Here is an 18,488-nt window from a genome sequence, read left to right as displayed (position 1 = left end):
TCCTGATCGTCATCAGGCTTCTAGACAGGGCCCATAGCAGAGAGCAAGATGCAGCCCTTGTTCTCCTGGAACATGCATTCTAATGTGCAAACACGAAGCAGGCAAAGAAGAAGTAGATGATATCAGAGAGTGAGAAGGCCCTGGGAGGAAAAGCAGACCAGGAAGGGGGCTGGAGAGTGCACAGAGTTCCTGTGACCGCTGTGGGGTTTTGGGGAGGGCCCCTGTGGGGATGACATTTGAGCAGAAACCAGCAGTCATGCTGGGTGAAGCTGCAGGAAAAGGTGACGGAGCAGTGAGTGTGGATGCTTGGAAGTGATCCTGGGAGGGTGTCCAAGAAGCATTAGGAAGGCCAGTGTGGTGGCAGCCACGTGGGGACAAGATGGGCTGGGGCACAGAGGGCCTTGTCAACCACGTTGAGAACTTTGGGTATCATCTTAAGAATGATGGGAAGCTCTCAACAGGTTTTGCGTTGGGAATGACAAGATCTGGCTCATGTTTTGAGAGGGTCTTTCTGCTTGTGGAGGGGGTTGGGGGATGGCCACAAGAGTGACCAAGAGTGGAAAGAAGGAGACTGACTTACTATGTGTGCTGAGTACCAGTGACAGGGCGTTTCTTCCAGGCTTCTAGCGAATTCCTGAAGCGCATGTTGGAAATGGGACTTTGATTTGACATTGAGGTTGCTTTCAAAGAAATTACACTCTTTCCATGTCTGTGTCAGAAGGGTTGTTTGGACTGTTCACCTTGCATTTTCAATTGCTTGTCAGGATCATTGCCCAGTGTATTCTCGAGATTATGCACAAATGACCAGATAAAGAGCAAATGGCATCAATGGCTTCTTTATCATCTCAACAGCTGATGTCTGCTTCTTGCCCAAAGACACCGAAGACAGAAGGCTAGGTCGGGATGCTCCTTCCTAAGCTATGACCCAGGAAAAACAGCCTGTGAAATGAATGCTTGCCTTTTTTTTTTTTTTTAATAATGCTTTTCTTCTGTGAGCTTCTCTTGTGCTGTCTGGAGAACACTGAATGTGAACAAGGAATTCAATAAGAAATCTGAAAGTCTCACCATGCAGAACTCTATGGCACGGCAACCAAACCCAACTTTTGGGTTTAACATGAAGATTACCTTGGGTTGTAATACAAAAGAAAAAACTTAGGCTTTGAAATACTTTGTTTATTTAGCAAGGTTTTATAAACTTAGGCTTCAGATGTTCTTTACTACAATTTATTGCTGAAGGAGGGGGAGGAAATAAAGGAGGAAAAAGATTAATTGGTTCATTTTGAGTATATGTTTCTTTTGACAAGTGAAGAGTTATTGCCAAATTTGATATAAAATAAGTTGTTATGACCTGCCATTTATCATTTGGATTTATTTGAGTAACTTACTTCTCCAAATTCAATAATGCTAGGAAGCAGAATTAAGCTAGGTGACTCCATGAAGTGCCCTTTAACCCCATTGGGGGATGTCGACGAGAGACTCCACACTTGGAGGTCAGTGATGATGATCTTGTGCATTTTCTTGCCTTCTTCACATTGAGGAAGCTATATAACCACGGGGATATTATTTTTTTTTACATATTAAATCCCATTCTGTATCATATGGAAAACCCAAAAAGATATTTTAAAAACCCAAACAAGATAAAGAGACAGCAAAGGGCCAGAAAGTATTGAAAGATAGAAAGCAAATAGAATCAGACATTCAGAGAAATAAGACTAGAGCCGGCACAGAGGGAGGCAGCTGAGAAGGTAAGAAATGAGCTGAAGGTCCTGGAGATGCAGGGGGGGGTGGTTCCTGGGATTGACTGAGGGTCTTAATTAGTTAATAAATTAGGTGGGGTGACCCTTCCCCTTCTCCGTGTGTTAGGTGGGAGTGGGCATTCCCTGAGGCCAGGGCAGTTGGTGAGGGCTCAAGGTCAGGGAGCTCCAGGCCTGGGGAGGGCCAGGGAGCCCCACACCCTGGCAGTAAGATCTTCAGCCTGCCACGCATCAATGAATGGGATAGACAACAATCCAGGGATTGACAGAAAGATAAGCAGATAATTCACACATTAGCACACACTCAGGGGAATGAACTCTAGGCACGTGTGGCTCCAAGGCACCAGGTAGAAAAGCTAAAACTAACAAAACAGGGGTCACACGGCAGAGGAGAACCCAGAATGAACCTGACTAGACTCACGGAGGGGTTCCCAGAGATGCAGCGTCTCTGATGTGAACGCCAACCAGAGCTGCACAAGTTACCAGTGAAGCTCTGAAATTGGAAGCTCCGTTGTGGGCAGCAGAGCCTGGGGGGATTCCAGCACGCAGCAGAGGTGTGGGACCAGGAGAGGAGGGGCCGGGGGTCCGCAAGTGTGGCCTCCAGCCAGAGAATTCTGGCAGCCCAGACCGGGGCCCAAGTCGAGGACAAGATGGAAATAGACGAATCCGTGGAAATCCCCGAGGTGAGAGCCCTGCCTGGACGACGCACCGCCCCCCTCCCCACCCCAGGATGTGCGCTGGACCTTTAGAAAACCAAGGAGGCGCAGAATGCCTGAAAGCCTGGACACAAAAATGATGTTTCCTGCTAAGGAGCAAAAATCAGACTGGCCTTCATCCTCTCACTTCCAGAGTGCTGTGCGGAGAGACCTGAGTAGCAGCCTCCCGGCTCCCAGCAAAGCAGACCACATGTGGAATCTTCAGCACGGGGGCAGTAGCATGGGGTGCGGGTGGAACGAAGGCATTTCAGATACGCAAGGATGAAGGTTTGCCTTCCAGAGATACTCAGAGGATCGCCTGGGTATGTCCTCGAGCAACACATAGAATAAATCCAAAATGAGCCTATGTTTGCAACACAGTCAGATAATGATAGAAACATGTCAAGTGGGAAAGTGAAATGTCTTCATTGTCCCCTTCTTCTAGGACACAGTCACTAGAAAGGGTATATTCTTCCACATACTTCCTGTGTATGCGCCAACAGTTCACTCATAGGTGTTATGTTCATGAACATGTAGCTTTACAAAAAGGCTGCGTTCCACATAATATTGGCAAAATTGTTTCCGTAACTTGACATTTTGCTGTGGAAATCTGTCCTGCTTTACCTGCGAAGTTCCCTTGTTCTTTGTAAAGATTGCTTGGCTTCTGTGCATTGGAGGGCCCTAGTTTATTTGAACAGTCCCCTTAGCAAGTGTTTAGATTGCCTTTACATTTCACTATGAAAGGAGTATTGCCGCGGATATCCCTTGGACTTTGAGTCCAAGTCAGAGTATTTGCTGGACCACAGGGAGTGGGCAGCTAACTCTGCTGGACCTTGGTGCCCTCCGCCCAGCACCCTCCTCACCATTTGTCCTGTAGGTGAGGGAGCCCTGCATTTGCCCTTGGGGCAGGGAGGTGGGAGGGGAGGGGTGCTGCTACTGAAGCTGACCAGGGCTGTGATGTTTGTCCTGCAGGTGGGGCTGCCTTCTGGTGCTCTTGCCACTCGTGCCCACAGGGAAGCATCCTAATTATAGAACAAAAAGAAATTAAACTGCTCGCAGAAGCGGACTGCGGCGTTTTTAATGTTTATGACGAGACAGCCCAGATCTACGTTGCCTTACCTTCCAGACTGTAAAACTCAGATAACTTTGTGATCCACTATTCTTCAGAAGAAAAAAGCAAAGATTCTATTTGACCATCTTTTTTGAAATCTTTAGAATTTCATCCTTTGAAAATAAGTCTTTGAGAATTTCCAACAATGTGCATCCAGTCAGTGTATTTCAGGAGAGAAGAAATAATTTAGGTTTCAACTTTTAGTTTTGTTTTTCCATCTCTTCCTTCAAAAAAAAAGGGGGAAAAAAGGGGGGGGATCGCTCTTGATCCAAAGAGAACAAATGGAGAACTGTATGATGATTTTGCAGAATTAATGAGCATTTCAGATGGCATTGGCCCCTATGGTCCTGTGCACACTGGTGCTTAATCTCCAGGGCTAAAGCCCAGTGATGATGGGAGTGAGGGGTATTCAGTCTGTTGGGCAAGGGAGGGAGGGTCACTCCTGGGCTTTTGGCTGTGTCTCCTCCAGTGTGCGGGGTGACAGATCCCGGTTGGTAGTGAATCAGAGTGCCTCTCTCCCCAGGCAGAAACTGGGGTGGCGTTGGGGAGTAAAGTGGGTAGGTTTGCACAGTCAGGCTCCTGAGCTGGGGACGGCTCCAACATGCTTGGTGGGAGTGGCCAACCCAGAGCAAAGGCGATCAGCACAAGGCACAGACAAGGCACAGCAGACCCGCTATGGCCCAGATTGCCCTCCCTTTCAGCTCAAAGCAAAGCACTAGGCCCTGTAGCAGGTTCCGTCTTCAGAGCACTGGTAAGCTGGGACTTGCTCTGGAAGGGGAGCGAACACCGGCAGGGAGGGATCAGCAGATGACGCTCTGCCTTCAGAGATTTTTATTTCATGCATCCTTTTAGAGGTGAAGTGCACTCACACGTTCCTCTCAGCACAGAGGGTTCGGGGATGCAGCAACCTTAATGGTCACACAGGGGTAATGAAACCCAGACGGAGAGCAAGCCCCTGTCTGGTTGCCATCCTTTGGGGATCTCTAAGTGGGCTGTCTCAACTTCTTCCTACGGAGGCTCCCCTGGTCTACAAGTACAGATGTGCGGTTGATTGGTGGTCCAGTGTACATCAGCCAGAGCTTTGCTTTGTCGGCATTATTAAAAGTTAATTTGTTTCTTTGTGTAAATGCTTATTCTACTGGAAGGGAGCTTCTTGGTTGTTACTATAGTCTTACATAAGCAGAGGAAGCACTCTCAATACCTTCAAAACGTGATGCTTGATACTTCTGCTTGATACTAAACCTGTCAGAAAATCAGAGGGATTTTAAAGGGTGGGTGTTCCCAGAACTGACAGTGGCTGCAAGGTGCTGAGCAGGCCCTGTGTGTGTGTGTCCAGGGTGGTACTGTGTCTCATTTCAGACCCCCTTTCAGCCCAAGGTCATAGATGGCAAAGGTGGACTGATCTCAGAGTATCACCTAGAATGTGAGGTGCAGGAGGCAGGGTTGGCCCCATCTGAGGACCCTGGGCTGGTGTCCGGGAGTGGACAGCTTGAGGTCATGTCTGAGTTTGGCCAGAGGTCAGGAGTAAAGAAGTGTTTTAGGAGCCTAGATTTCAAGACCAAGGACAGCAAACTCCAGGTCTGGGAGGCAGGAGGTCAGCAAAGCAGGAAGGAAGGGGGTGTAGCCAGGTGATCCTGGCCAAGATCCTGGAGGCAGCCTGGTGACAAGGCCGGAGGAATGAAAGGGTAGGGTGATGCCACACCAGCCCTCACTGCTCCTGGGCCATGTGGCATGGGGCATCCCTCCCAGCTTCCCACGGTTTCCTTATTTACTGCTCCAGCATTGGCTGGAGTCCGAGCTCAGTGCTGAGGAGTCAGGCAGCCTTGACAAGGGTTCACAGCCAGGCCCGAGTTGGAACCCAGGTGCCCCGACTCCGGACAGGACTCCCATCCCAGCCGCCAGACCCCGAGGTGCCCAGGCTCCCAGCCTTGGCCGTGCTGCTCTGCCCTTAAGCCTGGCACCCAGGCAGGTTCTCGTGTTCTCCTGCTCCAAGTTCCCAGTCCCAGGTAAGGCCTTTCCCGACTTCTGAATCTCCACCTTCAGTCACACCAGATCCTTCCCTTTCTGCCTCCAAAGTGTTCCCCGGCCTCAGCCTCCATCCCTGCAGTGTCTGGCGGCTCCTGGGGCGATCTCGCTCATAGGAGCTGCTCTCTGTCTGCCTTCCCTGTCCTTCCTCTGCCCTACTTTCCCCTCTGCTGCTTGCTCTAACCCAGTCTCTCCATTGGCCAGATTTTCCAAAGCACTGACAAGCTAAATGCTCCTCTAAGAAGCAGCAGTGATGTCCCCTTTGCCCCAACTCTCCAATGTAGCCTTCCTGTCCTTGTTCCGGCTCTTGTTGGGTAGGCTGCTGGAGCCCCCAGAGGAGGAATCCCAAGCTGGGTCAGAGCTCCCTGGAGCCAGGCCATGGTTGACTGGTAATGCCTGCCAGGGACACAGACATGGCGAGTGGGGGTGGGCCAGTCTATCCTTGTCTCTCTCGGACTACTTGTGGTCACTTGAATGTCCTGTGTGCTGTTGTGTGAGTTTTGCAAATGTTCCTTTCATTTCGTGGGCTGCTCTTCCCTTATTGGATCGCCTTGCAAACTCTTACTTGCCCTTCAAGACTCTGTTCTGCAAAGTCACTCCTTTGAGACTTCAACTGACCCCACTAAATGTTTTATCCCGGTTGCTGCCATAAGCCTTTGTATATCTATCTCTTGGCCCTCCCTTCCTGTCTTATAACTGTCCCCCACCCCTCCCTGTAGTTTCTGTGAGTCTCAGAGAGCAGAGGAGGTTTTAGAAATTGCATATCCCCAGTACCTGGCACATAATCAATTTTCAAAATGAGTGTTGAATTTTAGAAATCTATGTCATTTATATCTCCTTTAAAATCAGCACAGGTTGGCACAGTTACACAGAGTTCATACCTCATTGTATAATTGCATCTTTTACCCGGCTCAACTCTTAGGAAAGACTAAGGGGAAAGAAATTAAAATAAAAGGAGAGCAGGAATTTGACTAAGGAGAAGTGAACTTCCAGGTAGGTTCTGCCCTTCCCTTGGCTTCAGCTCATCTGCGATAAGCAAGCACCTGCTGTGTGCCCACCCTGTGATGGTGGCTTCTGTTCTTCTGTGACACAGTGTCTTGGGCGACGAGCACTGATGCCTTGTCCTGGTCTCAGGGTTCCGGGGGTGTGGTGCTGTGGGAACGGGAGTGGGCTGGACCCCAGGTGACATGGGCATGAGCACCAGGCACCCCTAAACAGGTGGAGCTTGCTCATGCACAGAGTGAAGGAGGCGATGCAGGCACAGCTAATCCAGACTGGGCACTCACTGTTTTCACCCCTTTTGTCGCACACTTTCTATGGATTAGCCCATTTAATCCTCAGGACGGCTCCACCAGGGAGGCCTATTACTCTCCCCATTTTATGGATGCAGACTGAGGCTCAGGTTGATGGAACTGCTCTGTCTTCTTTCTGAAATGCAGCATGTAGAATGGTTTTGGCAACCACGTGGAGGTCACTGTCATTCATTCATTCGGCAAGTCGTTACCAGTCAGCTTTCTTTGGTTGGGGGTCAGGTGCACAGGTCTCAGAGTCCAAGGGGGACAGGCGCTCAGGAAGTGGCCTCAGCCCTGGGCAGTTACTCCTATCTGTGCTCTCACACCTCCTCACAACCCCTCTAAGTGTTTGCTCCAGGATTTTCCCCATTCTGCCTTAACACACACTTAATGCTGTGCACATCTGTCCTCATCATAGGGGAGAAAGTTTTTTGAAAACAAGGACTATATGCTTTTCATCTGTGTCTGGCATGATGCAGAATAGACCACATGTAGTTTCAGAATCAGATGACAAATTTAACTCTATCACTGCAGGTGTGATTTTGAGGGCATTTGGGGGAATACTGTCTTCTCCAGGAAGTAAATCAGTATCACATACATTTATTGAGCACCGGCCGTGGGCCGGACCCTGGGGTATACAAGGAGGTGAATACCACATCATCCCCACCCCTCAGAAGGTCACAGCTAGAAAGGAAAACAAGTGGTTCTTTCTAGTCTGTGTTGAAGGATCTCTGTTTCTGAGGTGTTGGATGAATATGCATACCAGGCATCCAGGCAAAAGCTTCTACCGATTTTTCACGTAGCAAAGACCAAGTACCAATAGCTGGATCCTGGTCAGTAGATTTTGTAGCTGCTAAGGGGAGACTGTCTGGGGGAAGTTGCCGTGGGTGGGTAGGTGATGTGGGAGAGAAGGAAAGAGCTCGGATTATGATGGGTGGGGAGGATCCTGGGTGACCAGACCCTGATCTTGCTTCAAGTGCTCAGGAGAATTTGCCATGCTGCGGGGCTGCTGGGTGGGGCTGCATACCATGCTGACCAAAGTGAAGTGTGATTTTGAGTCCAGACCACAGGTGAAGCCTGTCTGTGCGACATTGGGTACGTGACTTAATCTCTCTGTGCCACAACATCCTCATCTGTAAAATGGGATTGGATCACGCTCCTACCTTCGGGGCTTAAGGAGATGGTCATGTGCGTGAATCCGTGGCTGGTGCTGGCTCAGTGGCTGACCCGTATCCAGACAGCTGTCCTTACTGATAGGCTACGGTGTCACTAGTGCCTGGCAGCCCATCATTCCCACAGCCGGCTGATCCTCAGTTACCTGGGGAACTGGGACAAGGTACTGATCGTCCACTCTGCAGCCGTGGTGGAAGTAGATCTCTGTATGCTAACATGGCGCGATTTCTGGAATGTGTAACTGGATGAGGAAGCAAAGTGCCGTTGAGTGTGTAGGGGTTTCTACTTGTGCAGAATAGTGGCCAGATACAGGTACATGCTTGTTCATACATGTTCACACTGTTTCCGGAAGGATCCACATGGAACTGTCACAAAGGAGCCCACAGGAATAGGGGACTGGGATTGGGTTGGAGGGGCGGCTTTAACGACTTTACATTATAACTGAAGAGCTCATCTAAATACAGTTTCCTGGATCCTGTTTCCAGAATTCTGACCCTATCGTTTTCAAGTGGAATCTGGGAATGTGTTTTTTTACAAAGTTCCTTCCCTAAGTGGAGTGTATGACCCACTGGCCTCTGGAGCCCCTGCTTTAGGGGTAAGGGTTGCCGGATAGTGGTTTGGAATCAGCAGCTGCTCTTGCAGGTAGCAGTTTGCATTCTTGTGTTTGTAGAAAGGAAACTGAGGCTGCTGCTTTAACAAACCTGACATCATTCCCAAGCCCCTTCTCCCTTCTCTGTCTGCCTCAGAGGCTGAAAAGTGAATGTCCACTTTCTCAGAATCCTAAGCATTTAGAAGTGGCCATATATAAGAAACACAAGTGTTTTGGGCAATTGCTGCAAAACTTTGGCTTTTGGGAGAGAAAGGACTTATTTAGATACTTCCCTTTCCTTTTCTTTCTGGCCTTGACCATCTACATGATGGCTGGAGTTGTGGCAGCCATTTTGTACTCATGAAGGAAGGCAAAGGAAATTGCAGAGACCCCAGCCCTGATATCCTTAGACCTGTGGAATGATGTCAGCAGTCACTTTTGTAGACTTCTTGTCGCGCAGGTAAAATTAGCCTTTACTGAAGTTGAGTAGGTTTTCTGCTATTTCTAGCAGATAGGGGCCTAAGATGTGGGCACTGAATTAGGGAAGCAGTAGATTTGGGTCCTCGCCCTGGTTATTTTGGATTTGCTGAGTGGCCTCAGGCAGGTGTTTTCCTCTCAACCTCTAAAGTGTGGCGGTGGGGACTTGAAGACACCACCCATCCTTCATGACTTAGGCTGTTTGTAAAATAACTCAGGGGTGATGCTGCCCTTCTTCATCTGAGAAGCACCTTCTAGATCCATTAGGTTCACTTGGTGGCAAACAAGAGAAAGCTGCTTTGCCAGGTTAGGCAGGAAGATAGTTTATTTGAAGAATAGCAGGGACTACACTGAATTAATCGAGCCACCGTTGGAGGACTGACCTGGGGAAGGACAGACTCAGCACAGATGCGACGGTCCAGGGCAGGGGTTCCGGACCGACGGCCAGCTGTCTGTGTTGTAAATACACTGGAAGAGAGCCGCCCCCATTTGTCCATGTGTGGCCAGTAGCTGCCTTCACGAGGGCAGAGTTCTGACAGGGGCACACCCTGCGAAGCTGGAAACAGCTAATCATCTGACCCTTTACTGACAAAAGTTTGCTACCCCTGACCTAGGGGGTTGAACCCACCCCTGAGTCTCAACAGGAAATGCAAAGGAGGAAGGAAGATCAGGCCCCACTCCAGTGCCCCCTGTGCATGCGGGGCCTGGGGGGGGTCCACCCTGGGGCTCCCGCATGGCGCCCCCTCAGTCCCTGCCCCTTCTTACATCTGCTGCTGCTTTGTTGTCATAAGCCGACTGCTACCTGAGGAGACATGGTGTGTCCTTCTGTTTGTTCCCTGCCGCCCACTTGGAAGTGGCAAGGGCACCCGCCTGGCCCCTTCCCCCCTGTGCACCCTCAGCCCCTGGAATGGGTCTGGCATGGAGCAGGTGTCAGTGAGTACAGTGAATATTTGTTGAACAAATAACTAAGTTCTAGCTGTTCTTTAGCTACACTGCCCCATTTCCCACGACCAGGAGAGAGTCTGTCTGGTCTCATTCGGATCATGTTTGGTTTGCAAACCATCACTTTGGTTTACAAAGATGAGCACATCAGGAGAGAGACAAGTCCCCCGAGGAAGCTAAGTTGCTGTTATAAAGGAGGGAGCAGTAGGTGATGGATGCGGAGAGTCTGTAAAACGACAAAGATCGACGATAGAGGAACTTGGTCTTTGGGAATTGCTTGCACATGGCTGCCCTGTGACAATTTCTTATTGTGTTCTTAGGTAACCGGCCGTGAGGTGGTGTCTTCCTTCCTTCTAAGGGCAGGGAGGCTGGGTACCTACCTAACACTTCTTGGTCTCCCATGGTGGGGAGAACCCTCCGTGCCTAGCACACTGCCTAGCAGAGATGAGGGACTAAGCCAATAGTTTGGGCAGAGATGAGGGGCTCAGCCAATAGTTTGGGCTTGGTGCATTTTAATAGTGACAGGATTGTGCATGCATTTATGTGTCAGCCTTTTGAGCTGAGAAGGCAGAGTTCTGGGGAAAACAACAGGTTGGAACCTCATTATAATCCAAGACATGTCTAGCTGGTGTATGACTCCATCTGCAATGACTGTTTGGATAAAAGTATTCCATACTGGAGGCTCCATTCTTTTTGAATGTACAGATTAATCAATACCATGATTATTTCCAGAAAGCTCCTTGCTGAAGTTTTGTAATGGTGTGTGTAGGCTTTACAGCTACAAAACGTGATCTTCTCGGTGAAAGAAGATGAATAGCTTCAGAGAGAAAGGTATTTCTCCATTCCTGCCCCTGGAAAACATGACCAGATGATGAAGGAAAATGACTCGTGACCTGTCTCTACCTCCTGCGAAATAGTCCACTTCTTGAGCATTTTATTCAGCCAGAGTCAACCTGGCACAGTGCATTAACACCACAAGCTTCTTGTGATGTTTTGTGGCTGATCATACTTTCCTCCTAAGTTCTCTGTAGAACTAAAGCAGTAACAAGGAAAACAGGGCATTTCTTTGCTCCTAAAAATGCTCTCACTGTCTGATTTCTTGAACTGGGCAGAATCTTCTTAGTTTACATGATGATCTCCAGGGAAGGGTGGGATGGGGCATCTTAAAGCTCATGATTTAGACAGCCGGACTCGGAAAATTGGGTCGAGACTACGGGCCCAGCAATAGGCCAGAAGTCAGGAAACCTGGCTGCTCATCAGCCACAGGGCCTTGGGCACCAGCGTCCTGTCAGTTTTCTGTCAGCGGAGCAGGGGTAGCATGGTTCCTTGTGTGTTGGGGAGCCGCGTCCCTGGCCTCTACCCACTGGCCAGTAGCAACCCCCGGTTGTGACTCCAGGCATCTGCCGATGTCCCTGGAGCCGGAGGGCAGTGTTGGCCCTGCCGCTGACCTTGCAGTCGAGATGGCGTGGTGATAGGTGTAGAGGAGGGAGTTCAGGGTCTGTCATGCCCTCCATGTCCTGCAGCTCCTACTTATTTCCAGGGCCCCTTCGTCTCCACCTGAGAAGCCATCCTGTGTTCCTTCTGAAAGAGGCCACAGACGGAACATGTCCTTACCCAGCTTTGTGATGTCTACGTTTTCACTGAGGAGTGACACACAGACAGAAGTGCACACATTGGAGGTTCACAGCGTGGTGAATTTTCACGGGGCAAACAACCCCTGTGAATGTAACTAGCACCCCAATCAAGCAGCAGGTTTGGAACAGGAGCAGCACCCCTCCACACCCCAAATTCACCACTGTCCTGACTTCAAACATCACAGATTGGTTTTGCCTGCTTTGTTGATCTTCATAACACGGACTCATAAAGAAGAATATGTTGTTTTTCCACCTGGCTCCTTTCCCTCTACGGTACTTGTGTCAAGTTCACTTGTGTTATCGTGTGTACGTCTAGCTTGTTTGTTTTCATCAGCTAGCATTCCGTCACCTGAAAACACAGCAACTTATTGATTGATTCCATTGGCCGGGGGCTTTTGGGCAGCCTCCAGCTTGGGGATCATAAGTTGCGCTGTGAACATTTTATCCGTGTCTTTTGGCGAATGTGTGTAATTATTTCTGTTGGGTATGTACCCAAGACTGGAGTTAATGGCAGTATAAAGCACATGACTAAACAAACAATCGTCTTACTGTTTAGTGTGGTGAGTGAGGGTGTCTGAGGCAGGATGCTTCACCGGTGGTGGTTATGGAGAATGTTGTCTTTGAGAAAGCCAAAAGGGCGAGCAGGAGACAACCATTCGTACACAGGAGCAATGCCAAGCAGAGGAGACAACCTGTGCAAAGGCCCTGAGGCAGGGCTGAGCCCACTGTTTTCCAGGAAGTGAAGGAAATTGACTGAACGTGTCTGGGAGAAGTATGTATGAGGACCAGGTCATGCGGGGCTGTGAAGTGGGCAGGAGGGGCTTGGGAAGGGCAGTGGGGGATCATTGCAGGGTTTGAAACAAGGGAGGGAGCATAATGTGGCAAGTGTTTTAGGTTTGTTCCTCTTTCTGCAATGTCAAGACTATACTGGAGGGACTGGCGTGGAGGTAAAGGGACCATTTGGAGAATGTCTGAGAGGCTGGCAGTGATGGCAGCCCAGATGAGGGTGATGGAAAGGAAGTGTATGCATTAGAAGTACAAATACAGCAGTCATAAGAAAGCACTGTTATTACTATAGCAACTAGTACTTGTTGGTTCCCCACTGTGTGCGAGGCAATGTGCTAGCTGTCTCATCTGTGCTTAATACCTGATACAACCCCATGAGGTAGGTACCCGCTATCATCCACATCTTATGGCTCAGAAGACAGAGGCTTATAGAAATTACTGCTGCATCTGTCATTGATACAAGTGTTACTGAATCTGAGAGAGTCGGCCTTGCCAGCCTGTATCACTGACACGGTGGGATCTGGACTCATGGGGTCATGAGAGGCCCCATCCTGTCGCTTACCAGCGTCACGGTGCACGCGCCCATGGTCTCCCAGCTGCTTTTCCCCAGTGGGGCTGGGATTGGAGGTGAATTTGTTCTCAGGTCATATACAGTTTTTGTAAATGCAGAAGCAGTGCTCAAATTTGCATCATTACTAGAGAAGATAAACCACCAGTCCCAACAGACTCAGTGCAGTTTTCTTCTGGAAAAACAGGCTCCAGAACAGGAACAGGTGTTTCATCCAGAGACTCTTGTACCCGGAGAATCCCAGAGGGAGCACAACCAGGAGTTCCTTTTTCCTGAAACTAGATGGAACATCGCAGCTTGGGTTTGAGGTCTGCTCTGCCCCCCCAACCCCCGTCCATTATAGCCTCCGGTATATTCTGAGGCTTCATTAGTCATGGGGTACTGGCGGTGCCCAGATGCACTGTGCCCTTCCCACCTTCCTAGGGCGTTTGGGAAGTGAAGTGGCCACTCCTCACTCCTGCCTTCTCTGCAGACCTTGCCTTGACCAAAGCCACCCCTGATGTCTCCCCCACCCCGTCTCCTCCCTGCTTCTCCTCGTCTCCCTTTGTGCTCTGCCCGTGGATAATCGCCAGCATTTAGGAAGTGCTTACTCTGTGAAAACACTGTTTTAAGAGCACTGAAAGCGCTGCTTCGTTGGGCCCTCCCTCACAAGACAAGTTGTCATCACGCTCCATTGCCAGACGAGGAGACTGAGGTCCAGAGAGCTTTCAGAAATTGGCCGAGGCCGTCACGCTGGCGAGAGGTGCCCTGGGACTGAGCCCACATCTGTCCACCCTGCTGCTGCCTGCCTGTGAGTTCATCTGCCTTCTCAGTGAGGTTGGGCCCCTTCATTCCTGACCCTCGTTAGTGTGGTGCTGGGCATGTCGTGGGCCCCCGGTATATACTTGCTGACTTAAGCTGAGAGCTGGAGAATGTTTGGTTGCCATGGGATGTTTGAGCTCTACTGGAAATGACCCCATGGAATCCCATGACCATGACCTGATGTGGTGGCTGCACACTGAGCTTAGAAAATTCTGCTTCTGACAATGACAGCAGTACGTCATGGCTGAGCGTTTGTTTTGTGCCAAACACTGCAGAGCGCTTTAGGGTCGTGTCCCCAACTCCTCATCCCAGTCCTCTGTGCAGCCGTCCCGCTCACCACAGCTCAGAAAGCTACAGTGAAGGGCATCGCCGGGTGGCGGAGGCTGTACCCCCCTGGCCTGTCAGCATTGCCATCGCGGTCTGCACCATCGAATGCCTGGGGAAAGGTCGCCCCCCGGGGCAGCGGCTGAGGATGGACCACAGACGATCCAGTCGTATGTGATCACTACCTTTCACTTCCCTTGTTCCATCATCAAAAAGGCAAGTGGCACTCTGGCCATTTGGTGTCACAAGTTCTGTTATCTTTCATTATTCTGTGTTTGAGTCCCAAATAAGAAGGAGGAAAGGAGCTGGAGGAAGCAGGGAAATGTGCTCAGTGGTCTCAGATCTCCAGATGTCCTCCCGGTTAGGGGGCTCACCAGGCTGGCTAGGGAGGAGGCAGGTGCGGTGGTTTGGGGAGGTGACGTCTACCGGCCAGGATCTGCGGGCATGTCCTTGCATTAGAGTGGGGACGTTTCTAGGTCAGATCCCACGTGTATCCAAGGACTGGGGGTTTGTAGAGGTGGCATTGTCTGGGTCTGTGTGTGGGAGACACCTGTGTGGTCGTGAGTGTGACTGGAAGTACTCACTCCGTGGGCCTGGAACGTTGGTCTGGACCCAGCTGAGGGTCAAGGGAGTGGCCCCAAAACTCCACTTCCTCGCTGTCACAGGGGACTGGGAGCTGGAAGCACATGGACCACCAAGAGGTCCCATGTAGGGACGGATTGTGAGAGCTCGCTCCATGCCCCTCCGCAAGCTAGCCACTTTGTAATGAGGAGCAGTACCCGGATGAAGCAGCTGGGAAAGGGCAGTGGCCTCTGAGCCCGGCCTTGGAGCCAGGCTTGTGTGGCCTCTGTCTGTTGCCTGTGTCTGTTCTCCGGAGCATCCTGGGTGTGCCGTCACCTGCTGTTCTGGGCTGATGTGAATCTCCAAAGCACTGCTGTATCACCCCTGACTGGAAGGAGCCCCAGACCTGAGGCCAGCCAGGCCCTGGGCTGCACGTGGAGATTTACCCGTTCAATGCTGGCATGGCCTTCTTTGTCCATTGGCCACTCCCCCGCCCCCCCTGCCCCCCTGCACCTGCTTTGCTGCCTCACCACTGTGAACTAGAGGCAGTTTGGTCCTGGAATGGACCTTTGACAGCTGTGGACTGCAAGAGGTTGGTGTCAGACTCCACATTGTTCAGTAGGAACCTTGGGTGAATTACTCATCCTCTTTGAGCTCCAAGGCTTGTCTCTGCTGATTCGGGAGGAAGCTAGCATTGCTGAACTGGGGATGAAGAACATGATCATGATGGTGACTCTAGTAAGTGACATTTAGTTTAGACTCACTATGTGCTAGGCACTCTGTTAAGCACCTTTTATATATTTGTGTATATATACATACACGTAACCTGAACAGACTTTCAGAATCACCCAGGAATTAATATCCTAATTTTCTAGATAAAGAATCAGTGCTAAGAGGGGTTCAATACCTTGCTTCTGTCACTAAATACTAGAAAGAAGCTATAATGAGTTAAGTGGTGATCCTCCGGAAGGTATGGCCACCAGGAACCTGGGAATGTGACCTTAGGTGGGTTTTTGCAGATGTCATTGAGTTAAGGGTCTTGAGATGAGATCATCCTGAACTATCCAGGTGGGCCCTGAATCCAGTGACCCCTGTCGTAATGACAGAAGAGAAGGCAGAGAGACACACAGAGATGAGGGCCACATGCAGGTGGAGACAGGATGGGAGTGATGCAGCCACCAGCCCGGGGGCCTGGAGCCACCAGAAGCTGGGGGAGAGCAAGAAGACATTCTCCCTTGGAGTCTGCATCCCTGTTGACATCTTGATTTCAGACTTCCAGCCTCCAGAACTGGGAGAGAATACAATTCTATTGTTTCATACCACCCTGTCTATGGTCCTTTGTTGCAACAGCCTCAGGAGACTAAGACAGAGGCGCAGCCAGGACTGAATCTCAGACCATCTTCTTTTGGGAGGTGATGTACATCTGTCAGACATGTAGCTCATGCTCAGTTATGTCTCAGTCTCTGTGCATGAGTCTTGCTAGTTGTCTAGGGAGACTTCTCCCCTTGATGTGCTCTCTGATGCTCTGGAAGACTGGGAACTCTTCCACAATGAGATGAATCCTATTCGTTGTCCATTGCACACCTGAGGTCACAGCTGTCGGCACACGAGGAGACCCTGTGTGCAGAAGTGGGACATGGCAGCGTTGCCGCCAGGAGACCTGTTTCTGTCTCCACCTTGACCAACCCAGAGACTTAGGTTTGGAGGTTTCATCTGGGTTTTTGGTCAAGCATGGCCGAGAAAAGTGTTGGAGTCAGCCAGACCTGGCTGCTGCTTCTGGCAAGTTCTGAGATGCTCCTTGGTGTTAGGGAGTGGGCCTTGAGGTTGTGCAGGTAAAGCACTGAGCACAGAGCCCAGAATAGGAGAAACAAAAGTATTTAATAATATAGTATATATTCACATATTTGTGTGCATATAAAAATATATGGGTATTCATAACATATAAATAAATATGTAGAGCAGAAGAGTATTGGAAACATTGATTTTAAAACTTTTTAAAATTTTTTATTGTTATGTTAATCACCATACATCATTAGCTTTTGATGTAGTGTTCCATGATTCACTGTTTTACAAACTGTTTTTAATCACAAAAGTTACACTGTTAATAATGAAGATTTAAATTTTTGAAATAAGATATACAACTAGGAGAAGGGTACATATAAAACTAGTTAGAAATAAACACAGTGAATATTTAGTGTATAGTTTTTGCATATTTTCTCTTTCCTGTATTTTTCCTTAAAATGTGGATCTTATTGAACATAATGTTTTGAACCCTTCTTAAACAATGTACTGTGAATGTTTTCCCCCGTGGTTAAACATTTGTCTTCAAAGTCGTGTTTAATGGCTCATTATGTTCTGTGTGGGAGTTTCTGTGGGGCTCCGATGGACTGACTGATGCCTACCGATGTGGGGAGAGAGAGAAGGCTTTTTGATGGCAGACTGTGCAGAAACTGTCTAGCGGAGATGGTGAGAGGCGGGGTGGGCGAGCTCCCAGCGGCTCCCCCAGGATGCACAGCTGCTGGGGCCTCTCTGTCCTGCCAAAGCGTTGCTCCTGTTCACATCCCCATATTCCCCTGGCATGGTGTCAGACTGCCCTCGGCTCACGACTTTTCCGGCAAGGTACTGTCGAAGTACACATTTTGCTGACCTGACTGTGGGGAAGTTATATCTTATTACTTCATTTGCATTTTCCATGTTGCTCAGAAATGTGAGCATAGTTCTCCCGCTTCCCCTCTGTCACCTGCTGGTGTTCCTATTGGCCTGGGTGCATTTTTCTCATTAATTTTTAGTTCTAATGTTTTTTAGATTTTATTTATTTGAGAGAGAGAGAGACAGAGATACTGAGAGAGAGCAAAAGTGGGGAGGAGAGGGAGAAGCAGGCTCCCCGCAGAGCAGGGAGCCCAACATGGGACTCGATCCCAGGACCCCAGGATCATGACCCAAGCTGAAGGCAGATGCCCAATCGACTGAGCCACCCAGGTGCCCAAGTTTTAGTTCTTTTTGTAGTCTAGATGCTATTTTTTGTTCACTGTGTTGCATTCCAAAGACTTTTTTTTTTAGACTACAGCTTGTCTTTCATGTGGCTTATGGTGTCTTATGTCAAAGATTTTGAAGTTAACCTAGTCCCACTTTCCCATCTTTTCTCTTATGGCTTGTGCTTTGGGTGTCTTGTTTATGAAGTGCATACCTGCTCCCGCTCTGTAGAGTCCCCTGTATTATATAGAGCACTGTGCTGGTAGGCCACAGTACCTAGCGACTCTGTGACTTGGGTGAGACCTCTCTCTGGACCCCACTTTCTCCTTTATAAAATGGGGATAATAGTGTTGGCTTCATTGTTTTTCAGATTTAGTGTAATCTCCTTGAAAGAGTGCCCAGTGCCTGAAAATCACCCAGGAAACATGAGGTGATCATTGTTGTCCCAGAAATTTTGCTTTTCCTTTTAACATTCACGTGTTAACTCCATGTGGAATTTAGTTCTGGTGCAGGATGGACATCCGTATGGCTGGCTTGCTGTCCCTGCACCAGTAATTGACCAATCCATCTTTTCACCCTGAGATAGTAACACTACTTCTGTCCCATAGCAGCTTCCCAGATGGTCGTCTCTGTGCTCTCCTGTTCCAAGGTCTACTTTTCTATCCTTAGGACAATAATGTGTCTTAAGTTAGTGTGGTCTTAACTGATGAGGACAGAGTTCAGTACCTCCTTTACATTCTTCTCCAAAATTGTCAGGGCCAGTTTTCTCATTTATTTATCCAT

Source organism: Eumetopias jubatus, unplaced genomic scaffold (assembly GCF_037043125.1).
Source record: "Eumetopias jubatus isolate StellerSeaLion01/CBP00866 unplaced genomic scaffold, mEumJub1_p1.0 scaffold_39, whole genome shotgun sequence".
Taxonomy (NCBI): Eukaryota; Metazoa; Chordata; class Mammalia; order Carnivora; family Otariidae; genus Eumetopias; species Eumetopias jubatus.
Note: the sequence above shows the minus strand (reverse complement) of the source record.